Genomic DNA, 22,213 nt, shown 5'->3' with positions numbered 1-22,213 from the left:
GGGGGAGGAAGGGGAGAAGAGAAAGAGCAAGAGGGGGAGAGAAAGAAGGTGGAGAGAGAAGAGAGAGAAGTGGAGAAGGGAGAAGGGCAGAGGGAGAGGGAGAAAGAAGGGGAGAGAGAGAAAGAGAGGGAGAAGGGGGAGGGGGGAGGGGAGGGGAGGGGGGAGAGGAGGGGGGAGAGGAGGGGGGGAGAGACAGAAAAGGAGAAACAGAAAAGGAGAAGGGGGAGAGAAGCTGGAGACAGAAGTGGGGGGAGAGAGGGAGAAGGGAGATGGGGGGAGAGAAACTGGAGGGGGGAGGATTGGGGAGATAGGAAAGAGGGGGGAGAGAGAAGCTGGAGAGAGAAGGGAGGAGTGGTGATGAAAGGGCAGAAATGTGCCACCACATCTGAAGTCCCTCCAGCCCTTTCTACCCCTCCCCCCTCCCCCCAAGCATGGGGCTTTAATGTGGCAAAACATGACGTCTCCCACAGGTCTTCATTACATCATACTGGCCCAATATTAGACCCAATAATGGAATCATTAGACAGAAAATATTGTACTCTCAACACGTCCACCAGGGACGTTCCCGTTTCCCTTATCTAAATATAACAGCCTCGTTCTAAACCAGAGAGTGGCCTCCCTCTCCCTCAGGTCTTCATTATATTTCACAGGCCTGGAATATGGAATATCGTGTCTCCCGGCTCATGTGCCTCGATGCCTTTCCTTGTTCTCCCGCCGAGGCACGTAGGGCTGCTGGGGGCCCTCCCATCCCCCTCCACCTCGGAGGTGTTCCTCAGCACTGCGCTGGAGGAAGCCGAGCTTGGCCCAAACCAGTGCTCGGAAGCTGTGGTCAAATGGCTGAGCGCGAACAGACAGAGGTGGTGAATCCAGAAAAGATGCCTCTGTAGCTGCCGCTCACGCTAATAGCAAACTCTGGTGCTGCATGCCAACAGCTATCCTGGCAAATTGGGGCCACTGAGAAATAAGATGAGAGCCAAGGTGGTCTTGTAGTTTGAGTGTTGGACTGGGACTCGGGAAAGCTGGGTTTGAGTCCCCACTCAGCCATGAAGCTCACTGGGTGACTTTTGGGCCAATCACTGACTTTCACAGGGTTGGGAGGATAAAATGGAGAGGAGGAAGAGGATGACCATGTAAGCCATCTTAGGTTCCTTGCAAGAGGATGGAAGGTGGGATATCAATGTAAATAATAATAATAGGAATTTCTCCAAAGTTTCTTCACCACTGAATTTCTTTTTGGAAGCAATTTCTCTTCTATCAAATTGAATTGTAGCAGCCATATCGGGGGTCAGACTAAGTAGCCTCATGCAGTCTCATGCTTCATGTTCTTGCTGAGCTCTTTCTCCCTTGAATATATTGTTGTAAGCTGACGAGACACAGGAATTCCTTATCTTGTCAAAGGTCATACAATTGTATATCTTGTTCTCTGCTGTTCTCTTCTGTTCTCTCCTTATCATGGCTACCCTATAACCCCGTTCTTGTATTATGAACAATGGTGCTGGGAGAAGAAATGTTGAGGACTGCAACCCCACGTGGGAGGGGGAGGAGGAGCCGTTTCCTATGTGTCACAATGTCTATAAAAACAATGTGCTGATGTATTTCGGGGCTCCTGGCTCTTTGGAAATGATTCCAGCCTTAAGCCCGCGCGTTAAATAAAGAATCTCTTTTTCCTTCACTCCGTGGTCTCTCTGACTCTGGGTTCTGCAACAGAATGAGAATGGTCAGAAATAGGGATGTACGAAACTGACTTACTTTTTTGCAGTGGGGGGGAGGCACTCCGTCCCTCCCCCTGGAATCCTCAACAGGGGGAGGGAGGCGATCCGGTCCTCCCCCTCCCCCGGAATCCTCGACGGCCAGTGGTTCCGGCAGCGGCGGCTCCGGCAGCAGCTGGTCTCCTGGCCGGCCGTGGCCGGGCTGCTGCCGCTGCCATTGCCGTCCTGGCTTGCAGCCGTGATAGGGTACATAAGAATTTACGTAGCCTAGCACAGGTGGGTAAAAAAAAAAACCCCAGCATACGTAAATGGCGGTGGCTACAGCAGCCGCCATTTGCGTTCCCTATTTTTCGCCAGTTTATCTTGCGTAAATATTTTTCGTCGCCGCTGAATCCACCCCAGGTAAGTACCGTCCCGGGGGGATTCCGCGTGGGGGTGGGAGGACAGGAGGCTGTTCCGCCACGGATTCCAGGGGGAATCCTGGAATCACTGGAATCCGTGGCGGAATTCTCTGCCATCCCTAGTCGGAAAAAATGTGGGAGAAATTTTCGGCACAGCACTACCCAAAACATTTTATGTGACAGCATACCCATTTTTTTGGTACGTTGGGCATACATCTGAGATCCAGCCTCTTCCGGATTGGTCTAGGATTTTGCTGACCTCTTAAGAGAAAATCATTTCAGAGTGAAAGTTATGCTGTTTTCTACTCTGCATCCTAGTTGGTTGTATTCAATTGTTTTCTTTATTTTTTTTCAGATTAAGTTTAGCCCATGTTCATTACGCTGGGGAAAATTGATATAAAATAAAGTTTAAAATTTTTTTTTAAATGCCTTCTGTCATTTTAATTATGGTTCTAAGCCCCTTTTGGACAGCCCTAAAATGCAGCATATACATTTCTTAAATAAACAACAGTCTAGAATAGATATGCCTCCTTTGGGGAGGGGGGGGATTTATATCTACCACCACAAATAATCACTGTGAATAAATTAGCCCACCCTAATTTCTCAGCTCCCCCATTTAAAATGTTGCCCTCACCAATTAAAATGTATTTGTTGGGGGGAGCATTGTTTACTTTGTTTAATTAATTAATTAATTAATTATTAAATTTATTAATCGCCCATCTGGCTGGCCACCCAGCCACTCTGGGAGATGCACAGCATACAATAAAACAATCCAAAACAATAAAATTCTACAATAAAAACATTTTCTAAAATACCCTAACCCACCCCAAATGCCTGCCTGAACAACCACGTTTTTAATGCATGATGGAAACTCATTAAAGAGGGGCCATGATGGAGTTCCCTAGGGAGGGAGAGTTCCACAGAGTGGGGGCCACCACAGAAAAGGCCCCCTCCCTCGTCCCCACCAGTCTAGCTGTCCTGGCTGATGGGACAGAGAGAAGGCCATCCGAAGCTGATCTTGTTAAGCGGCCTGTCTGGTGCTGCTGGAGGCGCTCCTTAAGATAGGCTTATAAGATTTAAGATAGGTTTAGAAGATTTCTATGGTTGAAGCTTCCAAGGTAATTTAAAAGACTAATTATGGCATATGTTTTTATGGACTGGAGCTCACTACATGACAGGCATGAAATTTTGGCAGGGAGATATAGATTAGACACACACACACACACACGGCTGTAGAAGAATATATAGTGAAATCAGAGGGAATTATGAAACGTACAGACTGAGACAATTACATGAAAGCGTAAATGCATGTTAAGTACTGCAGCCATTCAGAAAGCTGCATTTATGATCACCCATACACTGAGGTTAATCAACTGTGACTGACCCACTAAGAGTTGATTAATCTAGAGAAAGAGAGCGCGCTCCAGGTGGGTCCAGGAGGTTGTAAATTCCTCCTTGAGAGAAGGAGTGGTGCCAGCTGCTTTAAAAAAGGCAGTAATAAGACCAGTCGTAAAAAAGCCTGATCTGGACCCGCAGGACGTTAGCAATAATAGGCCGGTGGCCAACATCCCCTTCCTGGGCAAGGTGCTGGAGCGGGTGGTTGCGAGACAGCGCCAGGCACTCCTGAATGAAACGGATTATCTAGATCCATTTCAGTCGGGCTTCAGGCCTGGTTTTGGAACAGAAACTGCCTTGGTCGCCCTGTGGGATGACCTCTGCCGGGAGAGGGACAGGGGGAGTGCGACCCTGTTGATTCTCCTGGACCTCAAAGCGGCTTTCGATACCATCAACCATGGTATCCTTCTGGATAGGTTGTCTGGGTTGGGAGTTGGAGGCACGGCACTACAGTGGTTCCGCTCCTACTTGGATGGCCGATTCCAGAAGGTGGTGCTGGGGGATTATTGCTCTGTGCCATGGCAATTGTGCCATGGGGTTCCACAGGGCTCTATTTTATCCCCCATGCTGTTTATCATCTACATGAAACCGCTGGCAGAGGCTATCCGGAGGTGTGGGCTGAGGTGCCATCAATATGCGGATGACACCCAGCTCTACCTCTCTTTCTCATCAAATCCAGGTGAGGCAGTGGCTGTTCTGAATCTGTGCCTGGGCACAGTAAGGGACTGGATGAGGGCCAATAAACTGAGACTCAATCCAGACAAGATGGAGGTGGTGTTAGTGGGTGGCTCCCCTGCCCGGCTAGGTGATGTTCAACCTGTTCTGGAGGGTGTTGCACTCCCCCTGAAGGATCAGGCCCAGAGTTTGGGGTGCTCTTGGGCCCAGAACTGTCACTTGAGGCACAGATGGATTCGGTGGCACAGAGCACCTTTTATCAGCTTAGGCTCTAAAGCTTCTCTGGACAGAGAGAGCCCAGCTACAGTGATCCACGCTCTGAGAAATTCCCGTCTGGATTACTGCAATGCGTTATATGTGGGGCTGCCTTTGAAAATGGTCCGGAAACTTCAGCTGGTCCAAAATAGGGCAGCAAGACTGTTCACAGGGACTGGCCTGCGAGCTCACATTACGCCGGTACTTTTCAGCTGCACCGGCTGCCAGTCCATTTCCGGACCCGATTCAGAATGCTGGTGTTAACGTTCAAAGCCCTTAACGGCATGGGGCCAGGCCAGCTGAAGGATGGCCTCCTCCCATATGTGCCTGCCCGGACCCTAAGATCATCCTCAGCGGCCCTCCTCCGCGAGCCCCTGCCAAAGGAAGTGAGGCGGGGGGCTACCAGGAGGAGGGCCTTTTCTGCTGTGGCACCCCGGCTGTGGAATGAGCTCCCTAGTGAGGTTCGCCTGGCCACCTACATTGTATTCCTTTTGGCGCCAGGTGAAGACCTTTTTATTTTCCCAGGCATTTTAGCATTTTAGCTTTCTAGACTTTTAGCTTTGCTGTTTTAAATCTGTATTTTAGATTTCTGCACTGCTGCTAGGTTTTATTGTGGTTGTATTGTTATATTGTGGTTTTAATGTTCTATATATTTTAAATTGTTTTATTGTGTGCTGTTTGGTTTTAATGTTCTATATATTTTAAATTGTTTTATTGTGTGCTGTTTGGTTTTAATTTTTGTGAACCGCCCAGAGAGCTTCAGCTATTGGGCAGTATAGAAATGAAATAAATAAATAAAACCATACCCCAGGCATCCTTCAAAACTCACACTTCTCTGAATTTTGCAGTGGAGTTCTCCAATCAAAATATGCATACAGAAAATGCGTATATTAGGAGCATGTGCAGACAAAATACATAGTACTGGGACTTGGGAGACCTGGGTTGTAGTCCCCATTCGGCCATGAGGGTCACTTGGTGACTTTGGCCCAGTCATTAACTCTCAGCCCAGCCTACCTCACAGGGGTTTTGTGAGGATAAAATGGAGAGGAGGAGGATAATGTAAGCCGCCTTGGGGTCCTTGCAAGAAGAGAAAGGGGGGATATGAAGGTAATGATAAAACAAATGATAAGTAAATAAAATAACATTAAAATGCATTTTATTAGGAAAATTGCTTGCAAAAATATGTACGTTTAGCAAAATTGCATGCAGACATGCATGCATCAGGAGAAATCTGCCCAAAAATGTGTACGCATTTTTGTTAAGAAAATGCTCTAAGTTTGGGGTGAACCAATCTTTGGATAGGAATAATGAGGAACTGAAATGGACAAGTTTGTTTGTCTTTGATTACATTGTCCCCAGACAGCAGGACCAATCTATGCAATCCGTGAGGAGTGGCGGTGAGTGCTAAGCAGTATCTTGGAGAGGAAGCAACAGGCAGAATTGTAACTGCCATCCTGCAATTCGGCTGAGACAGTGCATTTTCTGTGTGCCAACATCCCACTATCTTCCATCCACGCTAGTGATGGCAACGTTAACCACACACATGTGGCAAATATCTATCCATCAATCTGAGCCTGTACCTTGAGCAATGTTTTTTCCTGCCAGTTTAAAAATCTCCACTAAAATCCTCCTTTTTTGTTGAGACTTTGGAAGACCAGATATCATTTAGATGTCTGTCATCATCCTTCATTCAATATGTTATGAGAATTTGATTTATCCACAGCCCCCATTTCTTAGAGGAGGGGCGTGGCTCAGTGGTAGAGGCCCTGCTTTGTCTGCAGACAGTCCTGGATTCGATGCCCAGCAGCATTTCCAGGTAGGGCTGGGAAAGATTCCTGCCTGAAACCCGGGAGAGATGCTGCTGCCAGTCAGTGTCGACAATACTGGGCTGGATGGACCCAGGGTCTGTTTCAGTATAAAGTAGCTTCTGATGTTCCTATTTAAATGGGCTCTTTATTTGAAACCATGAGGACTGGAAATTTGCTTTCTTAGGGGAGGGGCCATAGTTTGGTGTTCAAATCAGCCCTTTATTCAGAGCCAGGTGAACTAGAATTTTATGTGACCTTTAGACTCCAAGGTTTAGAGGAAAGTCCATTGTTCACTGGCAGACTTGTGAATGGACTGGATCGGGGTGGGCAACTCATGGCCCTGGGCCACAGGTGGCCTACTAACCTGGGAACCCCCCAGCCATCCAGTTGATCAAGCTGGGCTGTGGGGCAAGGACAGCAGTTCTGGTGCTGCTTTTTGCAGCCTCCCCTTCTTCCTCAGTGACCCTGAAGAGGCTGGGATCTGTGTGTGTGTGGGGTGTCACTTGGTGGTGGTGGATGAAGCTTTATCACCCCCCCCTCCTATGACCCTGAAGTGGCTGGGTTTGTTGTGCAGCCATCCTGATTGGGGTTCTGGCGGGGGGGGGGGGGGGAGACTTTAGCCTCCCCTTTCCCAGCAATTCCACCCCCTGTGTGAGCGTGGGTGTAGGTAAGTGTATAGGTGTGTGAATGTGAGTGCAAGTATGCATATGTGCACGTGGGTGTATGTGCATCTGTGCAGTGTGTTCACGCATGTATGTGTGTATGCGCATGTGTGTGTAAGTGTGTATGTGTAAATGTGATTTTTTTCCACCCCTGGCATGGAGTTAAAAGTGACGGGGAAAACCACGCCTGCTAAATTTCTGTGCATCGTGCTGCTGGTAAAGGCATAGCCCAGAAAAAAAGTTGGCAACCCCACATCACTCTAAGACTGTGCTTTTGCCCTGTTAAGTGCAGCGCTCTCTAATATTCAGTTCTTTGGCATTTGCTGCATTTGAGCTTGGTGAGAGGGTTCCGACATGCTGAGGCCTCTTGGACTCATAGTAAAAAAAAAAAAAAAAAGCACCGGGTTTCTGGTGGCTATGAAAATCCAGGGACAGCCATTGAAGGATGTTTTTTTAAAGGGCTTGTAAGTCTCTCCCGTTGTTAAAATTAATTATGTCTCTTCTTCCAGGGCTAATGCTCATAAGGTCTCCACTCCAGGTAGAATTGATTGATGGCTGTCCAGCTGGCTTTTCCGAAACACAGTTAGATCTTCTCTCTTTCTTTTTCTGCCTCTCTCCCCTCGGATAGCCGTGCCCACACTCAAGGCTTCACACCGACTCCCTGACACGCATTTCAGGCTTCTACTCATTTCGAAGGCTTCTCCCTCTGGTTTTGAAACCTTGCTGCCTTTAATGGGCAGTGTCACCATCTTGCCACTAGGGAGCATGTGCTGGGAAACGAGAGGAGTGGAAAGCCAGATAGGAAGCTCTGCCCCAATTTCCCATTGGTCAGGAGGGGAGAGGCGGGGCTAATGGAAATTTATGAGGCCCTGCAGCGCCTCAGTCCAAGGCAGGAGAGGTAGGATGGAGGGTTTTAGTGTGACTTTGTTTTGAGGAAGGGGAATATTGGAGGCTCAGTTGGTGTAGCTATCCCTCCACGATACTGTTATTTAAATTCCATTAATTGTCTCCATTATGTTAGCAACATAAATAAATAGTAATATGTATCCATCCTTGGCAAGGCTGGCTGAGATCGATGGGGGCTGCAGACTCTCCCTCCCCATTGAAATTGCACCTGGGCCATCCTCCTGCAAAGACGCTGGGACCATGTGCCCAAGCGGAAGTCCGAGTGATTCTGCAGAGCTACTGCAGTTCCAGATTCTGCACAGTAATTCTGCAGAGCAACTGTGTTTCTAGTTCTACCACATAGGAGATTGACCCTGGCTTCCCAGTTAGGAAATCCCCAGCTGGTCCTGCTGGTTGCATTCTGCCTGGTGATGGGCCCCTTTGCCCCTGGATTGCACCACCCCAGCAAAAGCACTGTGGTGGCTGGCTGGAAGGGTTTGTTAAAATGCAATCCCCAGCCGAGGTTGTAAAATCCTTTCCCTCTGGCCCTTAACAACACCAAAAATCCCACTGGTCTTTTATGATGGACTCTGCACCTACTGTATCCTTTCTGAGCCGAGCTGGGGCTCAGCTTTGCACAGATTGGATCAAAGCTTGCTCGGGGTGTGTGTGTGTTTATGGACTACACCTCCCATCACCCCCAGATGGCCATGTTGGCTGGAGCTGATGGGAGGTGTAGTCCAACACATCTGAACGGTGCCAAATTGGGGCAGCCTGCTCTGAGGCAATGTCTGGGCCTAGAGCGCCTTTTTCAAACCTATCTTTGCACTCATGAGGACTAGGAGCATGCTTTTTTTGTGATTAAAGTGAAAACTGAGTTACTCAGCTGAGAGAGAGAGAGAGAGAAACTGAAGGACTCAATTCACCCAGAGTAATTTTGGGTCTCAGTGGGTCTAGCGTAAACCCAATGAAATGAATGGGGCTTAATTTCCATTTATTTCAATAGGTCTACTCTAAGTAGGAGTTATGTTGGATTATACCCATGGTTAGCATCTAAGCTGAACTGACAGTTGTCCTAGCATAGTGACAGATAGCTAAGTGACATGTCATGTTAAATGCCTGATTGTACTTAAGGTGCTTTGATTTGTTTGTTCATTAAATAGCTGTTCCTGTGTTGTTGTTTTTAAAAAAACCTTTCATTTCATGCTGCAATCCCAATGAAAATCGCATCCCAATGACAATGGCTTTCCAGTTGCTATCTGCTGTGTGAGTGAAGGTGTGATTCCCTCACACACAATGTGTGTGTGTGTGTATTTTTGCTGGGACCACGGCACAGAGGAAAAGGGTTAAAATCCTTCCCCGTATCCCAAGGTCCTGATCCTGATGGCTTCTCCAGCTGCAATTTAACAACTGAAACCCCCCAGACACCTTAAAGGCAGTCATCCCTGGCTCTGATCAGTGCAATCCTATACATATCTACTCAAAAGTAAGTCCCATTGAGTTCAATGGGGCTTACTTTCAGGTAAGTGCGTATTGGATTGCAGCCTTAGAATTTGAGCTGGGAGCACCTTGGCTTCAAATTTCCTTCAACTACGTAGAATCCAGCATTTTTAATATCTCTTGATTTTTTTGATTTTTTTTTTTAATAAAGTATGCTTCCAGTCTTCATGTAGGGTTGAAAGAATGCAGGGGTGGTGTTTGGCAGAAAATCTGACCCTGGGTATTGGGGGGCTCTCAGTAGGATGTCAAGCGTCTTTCTATGCCCCACAGTGCTTGTCTTTTTAACAGCTCAGAAAGAAGTCACACAAAGCTGAGTCAGGCTTGCAATCTAAAAAGACAGGACACAAAAGGAAAACCAGATGGGGAGGGAAGGGCAGGGGGAAATCAAGTCTTTCAGTAAGGCTGGTGGAATGGTGTTTCCCATCCCATCTCCCTCTTCTTAAATAATGTTTCAGTGCAGATTAGAAAGATCAGGGTCGTATGTTCATACGTGGTGGGCTTGTGAACGTATCCAAAGATTTTGGACGGAAATCTTCCTTGAAATATCTCATAATGGAAACAGCAGTAGTGAAAACACCAGAATTGGCTTGACATAACAAATGTGATGGTCAAATCAAATGTTATGATTTGGGCTGCCTTTACACTAAGGAAAATCCTGCAGTCTTCCTGTTCTGGAACCTTTCCACATTTATCGCAGGCTCCCAGACAGCGACCATGTGATTGCTGAGAGGGGAAGCATTTAGTTTTCAAGGTTCCATGGAACGCAATGAAACAGCGCTGTCTAGTGGCTGTTTTAATTGCGTAACATTCTGAGTTTTAAAAATGGCTTGTTATTTCCAGATCTTTTTGAGATGGAATAACCAGTGTGGTGTAGTTGGTAGAGTGTTGGACTCGGAGTCGGGGGATCCGGGTTCTAGTCCCCACTTGGCCATGGAGGTTCACTGGGTGACTTTGGGCCAGTCACAGACTCTCAGCCCAACCCACCTCACAGGGTTGTTGCTGTGAGGATAAAATGGAGAGGAGGAGGATCATGTAAGCCGCCTTGGGTTCCTTGCAAGAGGAAAAAAGGCGGGGTATAAATGTAATAAATAAATGCAATAAATAAACCAGGAAATACTTCTGGATATGCCTTGGAGGTTAACGACATCATGAAAAGAACCCGCAAACTTCCATGAGTGAGAAATCTCAATAGCAGGATAAAAAGCTCTGTGTGAAGGAGCCCATAAAGAGCAAACTGCATATTTTGTAAAAGCGGCTCGTCTGCTGCCAGCCAAATGTTGGAAGGATGCAAGGGGTTTAAATATAAGTACAATATAGTATGAGAAATAACATTCTCAGGGAAACTTACCCAACGTCTGAGCACGTTAAGAGGGCAAAAGAAAAAAAGACACTTTTGCAACGGAATGGCGGTGTTTTATCACTTCTACAAACAAAACAGCAGAATCAGCACAGGCCCCAACTGCCTTTAATAGCCTATGGTTGCAATAACATTTAACCTAAAGAATACTTTCTCTGGGGATAAAATAACAAATAAATAACGTCAGGCATGTTGTTGTAGTTTAAGGAGCGTATAAAGTCAGTCAAACTGTAAGTAATAAAGTTCAGAGGACAAAAGCATTTTTACACCTGATTTCATGTGGAGGGCATCGGCTGATTGAATGATGTCTTGTGGCGTATGCCAAAATGGAAAATAGATAAAAAATATTTTTAAAAAATTAAAAGGGCGGTTTTAATAATCAAGCTGCAAAAATTGGTGCTGACTGGGAGGGTGGGTAGTGAAGGTGTGCTGTTGCGAACAGGCATGGTGTTGGGTCTCAACCGTTCCAGATGACACTGAGCATGCAAAGAACAACCCCCCCCCCCGAAAGCAGATGGAAAAGCAGAGCTAAGCAGTACAGGCTGTCCTGTTCTTCTGCCCTTCCCCCCCAAGGTGGATTTGTTGAGCTCCTCAAAGAGGTGGTAGGAGACCATGGAGGCTTTTGACGGGGCAGTGAATCAGTCTGGCATTCCGTCACAGGCAGCCAGAACTCTCAAGGAGCTTTCCAAGGTGTGGGACCTGGGAGAGGGTTCGAGCACCTCAGATAGCTCCTTTTGAGTTCTGGCTGGTTCTGATGGAAACCCAGAATGGATTCACAGCCCCTCCAAAACCAGAGCCACTAGCCTCCACTGATCACAGGGGAATAACAGTGCTGACTGGGGCCTGCTGGGAGTTGTCGGACTTTTTTTCTGTCTATACATGCATAGGATTGCCCCTTCAATCTCTTAGTGTCAGGGACTAAGCTTGAGGAGAGGCATATTGACCTAATTAGAATGAGGAAAAAACAGCAGAAACGTTGAGCGAAAGGGGGCGTGGCCATGGGAAAGGGGGGGTGGCTACTGGGGGAAACCCTGGAGGGCCAGATTGAGATCCCAGGCGGGCTGAACCTCCCTGAGGCTCCATACCTTCGATTTAAAAATGATAGCCAGCGTGATGTAGTGGTGAGAGTGTTGGACTGGGAGCCAGGAGATCTAGGTTCGAGTCCCCACTCAGCCGCAGAAGCTCACTGGGTGGCTTTGGGCCAGTCACAGACTCTCAGCCCAACCTACCTCGCAGGGTTGTTGTTGTGAGGATAAAATGGAGAAGAGGAGGATATTGTAAGCTGCCTTGGATTCCTCGCAAGAGGGAAAAAAGGCAGGACATAAATGCAGCAAACAAATAATTAAATGTTAGCTGTCTGAACCACACATTGGCTGTAGATTCCCCTCACCACCAGCAGCTCAGCCACCCCGTTAATTTTGTAGCATCCTCATCATGACCCCGTTCCTGCATCTCAACTGTGCCTTCCTCTCTCCATCTCCCCTCCACTCTCTTGGTTTTGCAGCCTCGTCACCCTGCGCCCTTTCTGCCGCTGCCTCTGCCACTCTTGCCTACTCTTCTGTCCCACACATGGGCGCACCCCAGACCTGACCCATGCCAACCTGCCAATCCACTCTTTTCTCTCCTGCTGCAAACCTTGACCACAGTTCTTCATCCTCGACCCCCAGGGACCTGCCTCAGTTGGAGTGTATCGCTTCTCCAGAGCACATCGCTTCTGTGGAGCCGGAGATGTCAATCTCATCTGAAGTCTGCCATGCGCTTTCACAGTACATAGAAAATAGAAAATTTTCCAGAGAAACATACACAAACTCCTCCTGAAGAGACACCCCCCATTAAAAAACAGAAATTGTGCTGACAGATGTTTTTGGGAGCCTCGTTTTGCAAAATGCCTGCCACACAACTGTTTGTGAACCGGCCAACTGGCTTTGGTATCTTTTGAGTGCTCTTTCCCCTCTGCTCTTTACTCAGAGTTTTGGGTTTGTGGGACAGCCAAAAAGAAACCCCAAAAAGGTAAAGAAAAGGGAGCGAGAGAGAAAACTAGGGATGTCAGAGAATTCCACCACGGATCTCGGTGAGGCCAAATGCCAGTGCATTCAGCCCCCCGAACTCCGTGGCAGAATGGCCTGCCCCCCGCGGATCCCCCCCGGGACGAGACTTACCTGGGGCGGATGTTCCGGGTGGCGGCGGCTCCAGTGGCGGCTTCGGTGGAGGTGGCGGCGGTGGCTGGTCTTCCGACTGGCTGCCGCCGCCACCATTTGCAGTCTTCTCCCCCCCCCCCCATTTGTGATAGGCTACGTAAAGACTTACGTAGCCTATCACGTCTGGGTTAAAAAAAAAAAAAATGCGTCCGCTACGCTATTTGCGTTCCCCATTATTTTTGCCATCTTAGTCTACGTAAATATTTACGTAGACTAAGACAACCAAAAATAGGGAACACAAATGGTGGCGGCTGTAGCCGCCGCCATTTGCATATGCGTTTTTATTTTTTTAACCCAGACGTGATAGGCTATGTAAATCTTTACGTTGCCTATCACGGCTGAATTCAGGGACGTAAATGGCAGTGGCTATGGCCGCCGCCATTTGCGTCCCTGCTAGCCAGTGGCCGGTGGCTCTGCGGAATCCCTGCGGAGCGGAGCCGGCCGGCCAGGATTCCGGGGGGAGGGACTTAGCGCCTCCCCCCCCCCAGCGGAATCCGGTGGAGCCAGGTAAGGGGGGTTTCGTACATCCCTAGAGAAAACTCTCTTTGACTTAGCTCCAAGAAGTGAGGTTTTGTGTTACATCTGCTCTCCAGCTGTTTTGGACTTCAGTTCCCATCAGCTTCAGCCAGCATGGCCAATGGTCTGGGATGCTGGGAGTGGTAGTCTAAAGTGACATTATTCATATAGTTTTCCTTGTGTGTGTATATGTGTTTCAGAGGTTGCCAATGGATGCTTTCCTTTCATGGTAAATAGGGGGTGAGAGGAAACCCAATTCCAACAGGGTCTGGGCACAGGGGTAAGGTTAAAGCCCCCCCCACTCATGCCATGGCCCCAATCCAGCCCCCCCCATGCCAGTTATTTGTTAACAAAACCACCACAACCACGCAAGTCATGAATCACGTCACAAGAAGTGTGGCTTTAAAACACAGTCCATTTTGCAACATCCTGGAATCCCCCATATCTCTCCATGCAGTTGTCCAAACCAGGCAGATCGGAGGCAGGGAGTGGGGAAAGAAACCAGAAGCTCAGATGGTGTGAGAGGCTCAAATGAAGGCGCTGAAGTCCGGAGGCGGAAGATTTATTTCAGTGGTGCAGGAGCCTTTCTGCCCGAGAGCCAAATTCTATTTTGGAAAAAGTCTTGGGGACCGCATTCCAGTGGTGGGCAGCACCAGAGGAAAAAGAGACAGGTCCACCAGAGACTCACCTGTTTTTGCTTAAAGCTCTTACTGCAGGTAATGAAACTTTAGGAGAGGCATTTCCACTGGGAAACCATCAAAACAATTGGGAATTGGGGGAAATGGGATGAGGCTGGGGTAAAGGGCATGGCCTTCTGCTTAACCCCAGCAGGCCAGATTTGCCCCCCCCCCCCCCGATCTGAAGTTCTGCACCCCAGCATTTTCGGGCCTATTGGGCCATGATAGGCCCTTGTGAAATCAGCTCACCAAATATTTATTTGTAACATTTATATACTGCTAAATATAATAAAATCCCTAAGCAGCTTACATATAGTTTTAAAAACGCAACATTAAAAACAAGACCAAGTGTTCTGAGCTCTGAGTGCTGCTAGAAGCCAGGCAGGGTTGTTTGCATGTTGCTCCAACAAGGAGCAGAGCAAGACTGAGGTTGAAGCAGAAGTGTTTCTGAATTTAGAATCCTTGAAATGGCTGCTGTACTGCAGCCTAGAAGGGGCCCTCACAAGGACAGAGCATTGGTGGGGTAGGAGGTAAGTAGCCAGATCCTGACTGCTAAGCACCCTGGTTTGAGCCTGGCCCTCCCAGCACCTTATTACACACCTTGGCTATGGAAAGTATTTGTCAGGAGCACCCTAGCAGCCTCTTTCAGCCTACTCCAATAGCCAACTCAAGACACAGATGAAAGGATTCTTTCCAAGGCTTTAATCCTTTTACAACTTAATGACTCTTTCAGATGCTAATCACCAGTGACTAAGCAAGGAACAGCAGAGTAGCCTATGCTCCGGGTAGGCAGTTGGTCCCTGTTGGAAGGAGAATCACTTGCAGACCCTGAACTTACGGGCTAGGTTCCTCCCTCTTTCCCTTAGGTCCACGGGACGTGACTATTGCTTGCACGCCAAACGGGTGCTACGCCTCCTTTCCACGCCCTCCATTGCTCGTCGCTCCCTGCATCTGCGTCGAGCGTCCAGCAAGCCCCCCTCCCACACTCTCTCACTGCCAGGGTCACTATCTATCTCAGGAATGCCAGCAGGAGTCGTCTCTGCCAGCTGCTGTGCCTGTGAGGGATGAGCGGGCTCCTCTCCCACGGATTGCTGTTCCTCCTCAGAATCAGCTGCTCTGGGGCTCTCTGGGCTCAGTTTCCACCCTGACATCATCCTCACTACCATGAGGCCCTCCCTCGTGCTCCTCCCCTGGGGCCCCGGGTTTGTGGGGGTACAGCTGGTGGAAGCACCTCAGCAGCAACGGAGCATGCACATTTTCTGCGGGTTCCCAGGATCGCTCATCTGGGCCGTACCCCTTCCAGTCCACCTGATATTGCAGGCGGACGCGAGAAAGGCGGGAGTCCAGAATCTCTGCGACCTCAAACTCCTCCTCCCCCTCCACCAGCACTGGCGGCGGCGGGGGGAACCGGCCGAGGGATGAGGGTCGCCAGAAATCAGGGGGGACAGCAAGGACTGATGAAAAACGGGATGGATCTTCATGAAGGAGGGGAGAGCCAGGCAAAAAGCAACAGGGTTAAACCAGGCCGTAATCTGGAAAGGCCCCGTGCGGCGAGGCGTGAGCTTCCTTGCGGGCGACTGAGAAGGGAGGTATTGGGTGGACAGCCAAACCCAGTCCCCCAGTTGCAGAGACGGACCCGGCTGGAGCCGCTGGTCCGCAGAGGCCTTGTAGGCTGTCTTGGCTTGCTCGAGGGAGTCCCGTAAGAGGTGGTGTACCACTTGCAACTCCTCTAAAAAGTCCTGGGCTGCTGGCACTGAAGAGGGAGCTAGGGTGGACAGGAAGGCCTTGGGGTGGTAACCAAAATTGGCAAAAAATGGAGTTTGGCGGGTGGAAGCATGGTAGGCATTGCTATAAGCGAATTCTGTGAGGGGCAGCAAGGAAAACCAGTCATCTTGCTGGTAATTGACATAACAGCGCAAATACTGCTCCAGAGTCGCATTGGTGCGCTCGGTCTGACCGTCCATCTGTGGATGGTGGGCAGAGGAAAGTCGGAGCGTCACATGGAGCAACGCAAGTAGCTCCCTCCAGAAATGGGCAGTGAATTGGGCCCCCCTATCCGAAATGAGACCCTCGGGCCGTCCGTGGAGCCGGAAAACTTGCGCCAAGAACAGCTCCGCCATCTCCCTGGCTGTGGGCAACCCAGAGCAGGGGATGAAATGGGCCATCTTAGAAAACAAATCCACCACCACCAGAATGGTGGTCTTACCGTATGAGCGAGGCAAGTCAGTGATGAAGTCAAGGGAGAGCAATTTCCAAGGTCCTGAGGGGGTAGGCAGGGGGTGAAGCAAGCCTGTGGGCTTGCCAGAGGGGGCCTTCGCCCACTGGCAGGTTGGGCAGGAGGCGACATAGGACTTGACGTCCCGACACACACGAGGCCACCAAAAATCCTGCGTCACTCCATGGAGGGTCTTGGCAAAGCCAAAATGCCCAGTGGTGGGGGAGTCGTGGCACCGATGGAGGACCTTCTCGCGGAGGGGTCTAGAAGGCACATAGACCCGGCCGGAATGGTGAAGCAGGCCACCTCGCAAAGAGAAGGGGGTAGAGTGGGGGCGGGGCAGAGGCTAGCCCCAATTCCTCCACCTTTGTGCGAACAAAAGCATCCTGAGCCTGTGCAGAGTGAAGGAGCTCCTCCCAAGAGTGAGGGACCGCAGCTGCCGCCAGGCTCTCGGGGGGAAGAATCAGAGAGTGGGGGGATTTCCCTCACCCCCTGGCTGGAGGTCCGGCTTATGAGAAAGAGCATCTGCTTGTAGGTTATCGGAGGCCTTCACATGGCAAATCTTAAGGTGGAACCGGGGGGGAAAAAGCGACCACCTAATCTGCCTCTGGTTTAAGGCACAGGCTGTCTGAAGATGTTCCAGGTTGCGATGGTCGGTTCTAACTTCAACTGGGTGCTGTGCCCCCTCCAGCAGATGACGCCAGGTCTCCAAAGCGGACTTGATGGCCAACAGTTCCTTCTCCCAGATGGTATAATTCCTCTCAGACATGTTCCGCTTCCTGGAGTGGTAGGCGCAGGGTTGCAGCCTGCCGCCAGCCCGATCTGGCTGAAAAAGCACCGCCCCCACTGCAAAGTCAGAGGCATCAGTTTGCACCACAAAAGGCTTCCTCAGGTTGGGATGTAACAGGATCGGCTCAGAACTGAAAAGCCTCTTAAGTTCCTCGAAAGCCTGTTGGGCAGATGCCATCCAATGAAAAGGAGATTTCCTGCCCTTCAGGAGGTCCGTGAGAGGAGATGTCAGCTGAGCAAAGCTGGGCAGGAACTTTCTGTAGAAATTAGCAAACCCCAGAAAACTTTGCAAGTCCTCCTTGGTGGATGGAGCCTGCCAGGAGAGGACAGCCTGGACCTTTGCAGGATCCATCCTGATACCGTCAGCTGAGATAATGTAGCTGAGATAGTCCAAAGAGGTTAGGTCGAACGCACATTTCTCCAGCTTGGCATAAAGATGGTGCTCGCGGAGGCTCTGGAGGACGGCGGAGACATGGTGCTGATGGGTGTGGGGGTCCTCAGAAAATATAAGTAAATAATCGAGATACACAATGAGGAAAGTGTCCAAATAGTCCCACAAGATGGCAATCATAAAATGCGAAAACATGGGGGGGGGCACAGGCGAGCCCAAACGGCATCACTAGGTATTCATACGCTCTGTACCGGGTCCTGAAAGAGGTCTTCCACTCATCCCCCTCCCGGATGTGAATCAGATTGTATGCGCTACGCAGGTCCAACTTTGTGAAAATCTTGGCTCGCCCCAGGCGCTCCAGCATCTCAAGGATCAGGGGGAGGGGGTACTTGTCAGGGATTGAGACCGAATTCAATGCTCGGAAGTCATGCACCGGGCGGAGTTCTCCAGATTTCTTGGCCACAAAGATGGTAGGGGAGCAGGCAGGGGAGGAGGAAGGGCGAATGAAGCCACGTCTGAGGTTTGTGTCCAAAACCTCCCGCAGAGCTTGAAGTTCTGGCTCCGACATCGAATACAGCCAGCCAGCGGGGATGGTCGCCCCCAGAATGAGGTTAATGGCACAGTCAAAAGGGCGGTGGGGGGGGAGCCAGTCGTCCTCCTTCTTGTCGAAAATATCCCGAAAACATGGGGGGGGCACAGGCGAGCCCAAACGGCATCACTAGGTATTCATACTTCTCTGGGAGGATGACGGTAGCTGAAGAACTGCCAGAAGCAGACGAGGAGGGGGAGGAAAGGGTTAAGGCCTGGGCTGGGACTGGTGCCCCGGTCGGGAGGCAATGCTCCTGGCAGTAGGGGGACGCGAACTCCACTTGCTGAAGCCCCCAAGAAATCCGAGGATTATGCTTAGAGAGCCAGGAAACACCCAGCACGATTGGGTATTGGGGAACCTTGGCCAAGTGAAACTGAATCTGCTCAACGTGGGACTGGGCACGCAGAGTGAGCGCAGCTGTAATCCGGGTCACCACGCCCGACGAAAGAGGATGCCCATTGATGGTCTCCACTGCCAAGGGGGCAGGAAGGGGCAGGGTAGGAATCTTGTGGAAGTGTTTGAATGTTTCATCCATGAATCTGGTCGTAGCCCCAGAGTCCACGAAAGCTAGGGCCTCCACCCCACCCCACTGGGAGGAGCGGAGGTGAACATGCAATAGCAGATGGGAGGGTGGGGGGGTTGCAGAAGGCACCCACTTTGTGGGGAACCGACCCCCACACTGGAGACCCCCAACAGGCTTGGGGGGCAGCCTAGTGAGGCCTGGGGACGAGGAGGAGGAGGAGGAAGGAGAGGAGGGGGAGGCAGTGGGGCTGCGGATCTAGCATGGCAGGTTTTGGTGAAATGTCCCAGCTTTCCACACCGAAAGCATTGGCACTCCGCATGCCGCCGCTCTAGCTCCTCTGACGGCAGCGGGGCTTGGGTAGATCCCAGTTGCATCGGGGTCTCCTCCGTCCCCACCGCAGGGGTGGGGGGTGGGGGAGGGGGCAGGAAATGGGGGGGAATGGGAGGAGGGAAATCTCGGCCCCCGGTGCCCTGCCGGGTCTGCTGGCACCCCTCCAGCCAACTATCTATCTGGAGGCAGGTCTGGATGAGGTCCTCCAAAGTAGGCAGGCTGGGCGTGCATGCCAATTCATCCAAGATCTCATCGTTCAAACCATCCAAAAACTGAGCCACCAGCGCGGCATCATCCCAATGTAAATCCTGCATCAGCAAGCGAAAAGTTGTCGCATAGCTGGAAACTGAGTCCTTGCCCTGCCTGAGGCGGCGATTCGCCGGCGAATCTCCCGAGAAGCCGTCTGCGTGCGCAGGGGGTCACCGAAAAATCTGGCCATCGCTGTCATGAAACCTCGATAGTCCCCGAGCAGGGTGTCATTAGTGAGAAGAAACCTCGACGCCCATTTAGCTGCCACGCCTGAAAGTAGGTTAATGATGAATCCCACACGAACCTGTTCCGTCAGGAAATCCTCAGGCCGAAGGTGCATGTACAGCTCCGATTGGGCCCGGAAAATCTGAAAAAGTCCTTTCTCACCAGAAAACCTCTCTGGCAAAGCCACTGGGCACTTGTGGCGGGGGGGAATCGGAGGTGGCGGGGGTTGAACCGCAGCTTGCAGATTCTGCACGGCAGTCGTCAGTTGAGCCACTTGATCATGGAGAACCTGGTTCTCTTGCGCCAGAGCTTGCACCGCCGGGTCCCTGGCACCCTCCATTGGCAGTAGGAGAAGAGAGAGAGAAAAAAGGAGGAACGGGGACCAAGCTTTCAGGAGTGCCCTAGCAGCCTGTCTCAGTCTACTCCAATAACCAACTCAACACACAGACAAAAGGATTCTTTCCAAGGCTTTAATCCTTTTACAACTTAATGACTCTTTCAGATGCTAATCACCAGCGACTAAGGAAGGAACAGCAGAGTAGCCTATGCTCCGGGTTAGGCAGTTGGTCCCCGTTTGAAGGAGAAGCGTAGGAAGACCCTGAACTTATGGGCTAGGGAGAGATCCTCCCTCTTTCCCTTGGGTCCTCGGGATGTGACCGTTGTTTGAGTGCCAAACGAGCGGAGCGCCTCCTTTCCATGCCCTCCATCTGGCGCCACTCCCTGCGTCTGCACCGAGTGTCCAGCAAGCCCCCCTCCAGCACTCTCTTGCTGCCAGGGTCACTATCTATCCCAGGAATGCCGGCAGGAGGAATCTCTGCCAGCTGCTGTGCCTGTGAGAGATTAGTGCGCTCCTCTCCCACGGATTGCTGGTCCTCCTCAGAATCAGAACTGCTCTGGGGTTCTATGGGCTCAGTTTCCACCGTGAGAGTATTCTTCCCTGCCCACCTTTTAAAAGAAAGGAGAAGGAGAAGCCACCACCACCTGGGGGAGAGGGTGCACCACCTGCTGTCGCCACCACCACTACCACCACTGTGGACTCCTGCCAGGCAGTATTTTTAAAGGGGATGTATTTTTTTATTTTTTTTGGTTTTTAATTGTTGGTGGGGGATGGGTTGGGGGGGATTCTGTTGTGTTTTAGGGGTGGGTAGCCTGCCTGATAGGCGGGAGCAAGGGGGAATGTGTCCACCTGACAGAGGCGGTGGGGGGAGTGTTGGGGGCCAGAACATACCAAGGCTGGGCGGCAGGCGCTGGCGGGGCGCTAGGGGCAGGCCATGCCAGGTAAGGGGAACAGGGGAGAGATGCGTAATTCCTGCCCCCTGCTCCGGGCCTGCCCAGAGCCAAAGGATGGCTGGGGGAGGCGTGACTCCGTCCTCTGGACTTCGTCTGCTGCTCTGCAATGCCACGTCTGCTACCCAGAAAACCTCCCTCATCTGTGACTTGATCCGTGATGAGCGTGTGGACCTGGCATGTATTACGGAGACGTGGCTGGCCGAGGCCGCTGCTCCAGCTCTGGCGGCCATGTGCCCAGCCGGGTTTTCGTATGCACAGCAGCCGAGGGCTGGGGATCGGGGAGGGGGAGTGGCTGTTATCTACCGGGAGTCCTTGGTCTTCACCAGACCCCCTCTCCGGGAGACCAAGGTTGCGGAGCGCATGTACTGGAGGTTGGGCCCGAAGGGCAGTCTGGGGATTCTGCTCATGCACCGCCCACCCCGCTGCACGACCGACTCCCTGGCCGAGGCGCTTGAGGTAGTCTCTGACGTGCGTGTGGAGTCCCCTAACTTACTGGTGTTGGGGGGCTTCAACGTACATTCAGAGGCCATCCTCACGGGGGCGCCTCGGGACTTCATGGAGACCATGGCTTCCCGGGAGCTGCACCCTATTCCAACTGGGCCCACCCATGTAGCCGGTCATGCACTAGACCTTGTTTGTTTCTGGAGAAGCGGGGAGTGATCTGGAAGTCGGGGGTATATCCACCACCCCCTTGTCATGGTCAGAGCACTCTCTGGTGACGTTGGACTTCTCGGCCCCACAACCCCTCCGCAGAGGTGGAGGACCCATTAAAATGGTCCGCCCCAGGCGTCTTATGGATCCAAATGGATTCCTGGACGCGCTTGGGGATTCTCTGGGGCACGCCAGCGGCCACTCGGTCAAGGCCCTGGTAGGTGGCTGGAATGCCGCCGTCACTGGGGCATTAGATCGGGTGGCTCCAGAACGCCCTCTCCGCCTGAACAGGGCTCGGGCTGCACCATGGTTCAATCCGCGGTTGTGAGCCCTGAAGCAGGAGGTGAGACAGCTGGAGCACCGGGGGTGGAGATCTCGCTCCAAAGACGATCAGACACGGGCTAGAGCTGTATCTTCAGCCTATCACGGGGCGGTGAAGGCAGCAAAAGGGAATATTATGGGAAGGGAATATTATGGCAAAAGGGAATACAGAGTGCTGTCCCAGGAGGCTGTTCCAGGTGGTCCGGAGCCTGGTTGGGCCAGTGGCTCCGGAACTGCCGGAGCATTCCAAGACCTCCTGTGAGGCCTTGGCAAGGCACTTTGCGGATAAAATTGGTCGGATCAGGAGTGTTACTCCGTGCGCCGTGGATACAGTTAGCGAGCGAGAGGCGGCCTGTGGCAAACCGGTTGTGTGGGATTGGTTCCAGCTTCTTCCTTCTGATGAAGCAGACAGGGTGCTGTCATCTGTAAGGCCGACCGCCGGCTTCCTTGATACCTGCCCATCTTGGCGCATTATGAGCTGCAGGGAGAGGCTGGGTGAGGGGATCCGAGCGGTGGCGAACGCCTCCCTTGAGCGGGGACTGACGCTATCAGCCCTCAAGCAGGCAGTGCTCAGACTGCTCTTGAAGAAGCCCTCCCTGGAT

The 22,213-nt window shown here is 51.3% G+C and overlaps 1 protein-coding gene across 2 annotated transcripts in view; it reads left to right on the top strand.

Annotated features, from left to right (window-relative positions):
- LOC146333988 (protein FAM174C-like) overlaps window positions 1-22,213 on the top strand; it is a 76,869-nt gene that overhangs the window by 12,201 nt on the left and 42,455 nt on the right. The window lies entirely within an intron of this gene.

This window comes from Heloderma suspectum, chromosome W (genome assembly GCF_057233095.1).
Source record: "Heloderma suspectum isolate Gila_16-S chromosome W, 16-S_ref, whole genome shotgun sequence".
Lineage (NCBI taxonomy): Eukaryota > Metazoa > Chordata > Lepidosauria > Squamata > Helodermatidae > Heloderma > Heloderma suspectum.
The sequence above is the reverse complement of the archived record's forward strand: the minus strand, read 5'-3'. Positions and strand labels throughout refer to the sequence as shown.